Source organism: Halyomorpha halys, unplaced genomic scaffold, assembly GCF_000696795.3.
Source record: "Halyomorpha halys isolate HHAL.00 unplaced genomic scaffold, Hhal_1.1 Scaffold391.1, whole genome shotgun sequence".
Lineage (NCBI taxonomy): Eukaryota > Metazoa > Arthropoda > Insecta > Hemiptera > Pentatomidae > Halyomorpha > Halyomorpha halys.
This window is the reverse complement of record NW_027107178.1, coordinates 206899-209643: the sequence shown is the minus strand read 5'-3', so window position 1 is coordinate 209643 and position 2745 is coordinate 206899.

Here is a 2745-nt window from a genome sequence, read left to right as displayed (position 1 = left end):
CAGCTGATATATGAGGCCGGCAATATTATTTCAATAAGATACAACAGAAATTTTAGACCATTAGGGTGTGCATTGTACGTTGTGCCCTTTTGCAGAAAATGTTAAGTCAATTTAAGCGATTAAGTTGCTTTCACATTCTATGCATGAACCTACCCTCAATAGGTATGTGCGTACCCTTAATACATAAGTTGCTGTTACATTTCAGGCATGTACCTACCTTTAATATGTAAGTTGCTATCACATACCAGTCCTGGGCCTTCCCTTAATATGTACGTTGATGTCACATGCCAGGCCTGTACCGAACCATAATATACGATTTTGGACTGTACAATTTTTCATTCCTGACCTGAACTCATTTTTAAATACGTATTTCTGATGAAAACTTAAATTCACTCGGAATTTTTTTTTAATCATAAATTAATTTTGATAACAGCATGACTTACACTACTCTCCCTTACAACGACTCGTATAGTTACGTAAAATCAACATTAAACCGACAGGTATGAGTCCTAAGGGTCCACCGAAACGTAGGTGGGAAGATTGTGTAAAGTGTAATCTGAACAATTTGGAGTTGAAAGTTTGTAGGATTTCGGTGGATTCAGCATCGAGCCTCCAGGCTCTTAGATATTTAAACCATTTAACGGCGAGATGCTAACTTACACACTTACTTTTACAAAGTAATAAGTAAGAGTAATCGATTCTTGAGGCAAGTAAGCATCGGTTTTAAAATTTGTTGGCACGAGTCAGCCTCCCTCCCTTCTCACTCTCCCTTTTTCTCTCAAAAAAGCTTTGATTTATTTTTTAATTGGACGTATTGCAGAGATAGTACGGTAGAATGCTTTTTTTCCTTCTTGTCCTACTATCCTAAAGCTAGTAGGGTTGTCTTAAAGTAACAAGAGCCTACGATAAAATTTAAAGAATAAGTTAAATACAAAATAAAAAAAAACTCTTTTAGTCAGATGTGGCCATAGAGAAAAGCACTGTGAGGCTATTTGGAGTCCACTCTGTTCCCAGATTCATATTGAGATAAAACTCTTTAGTCCGAACTTAAGATTCTAAAACTCGAAAACTTTATTTACACAGTACGTTGTGCGTGCCATATGGAACTTTGCTTTCAACAAGCTTCTACTCCACTACACATTGCACATATGTTCTTCATTCCAGGTACCTGTCAGGAAGTAAGGTTTTATTATTTTCATGGAAAAGTACTCTACTCGGACAGGCAATTGAGTTGCCAGTCTGAACATTAACGCTGAGCAGACTACCTGGATGGAGAGTTTTCCAGAAGGATAAAGTAAAAAAAAAAATGCTTACATCTGTTAACCACCTGAACAAGTCTTACTGAAAGGATAACTATTTCAAGCGATTTCCTAAAATCACTTGAAAACAAGGTTGTCCGGAAAAAGTTTTTTTTTTATTTTATTTTTAAAACGATTCAGTTATTCAGTGGAGCGAAATATACACCCACTATCGTAAATAAGAGGAAGTAAATAGAAGTGAATTCACTAACTACATTAACGGTTCTGTCCCAGAGAAAGAACCAAATTCAAATAATCACCAGTTCTGTAGTTAATACAAAATCACCAGTTCTGTAGTTACAAAATCACCAGTTCTGTAGTTAATACAAAATCACCAGTTCTGTAGTTAATACAAAATCACCAGTTCTGTAGTTAATACAAAATCACCAGTTCTGTAGTTAATACAAAATCACCAGTTCTGTAGTTAATACAAAACTGGGACAACTGAAGGCCAAGGCTCGCTAACGTGATGATGAGAAAGACAAATATCTGTTAAAAATAGTTTTAGGAATAACTTGATAGTTGGCATTTAAAATATCTTAATTACGAACAAACATATGACTAAATTTACTTAGATCTAGAGTGGGAGATGAAGAAAGAAACCTTACAGAGCAAAAACATTCAATTTTATAATTCAAAATTAAGTTAAAAAAATGTAGTTGCTAATATCTATACGAAAATAATGAATGATATCTATGCATATTAAACATAAAAAGTACTTGTTTTAAGAAAAAGGTTAGTAAGGAATTAATAACCAATTCCTATATTTGTCCAAATTATTTGTATGACGTTATGATAGTAAGAACAGAATCCGATCTTAAATTTTTATTTGTATATGTAACCCAAAAAATTCCTTAGATTTGGATATCATATCTGTCTCCTCAACATTATGTACAGTTTGGAACTTATATTCTCAACATTGTGTACAGTTTGGAACCTGTATTCTCAACATTGGTTACAGTTTGGAACCTGTATTCTCAACATCGTGTACAGTTTGGAACCTGTATTCTCAACATTGGGTACAGTTTTTGTTTGGCTGATAATGTATAAATCACATGGCCATATTTGCTGTATTGTTTATTAATAATCAATTTAAATGCTTTTCATTTTATTATTCTTGTTGAGTATGAAAATTTGAATATGTAACCCATTTATTGTACCCATTAACTCATATTGCCAATTTGGGGTCGTCCCAATTAAATAAATACAAATAAATTATCATTATTATGTAAGTAAAGAGTATTTAGTTTTGTGGTATACAATTCTTCCCAATAAGCAACTGGTTATTGTTGCCTACCGTTCAGCATTAATTAACTTAGTTTGGTTTGTAGGAAGGTGGACCAACGAGGTACACAAATATCAGACAAAAATATTTATTAGTAACCGACGTTTGGCCTCCCTGCAGGGCAGAGTTACCACCGTCCGGGCTATATCTCTACAATCACTA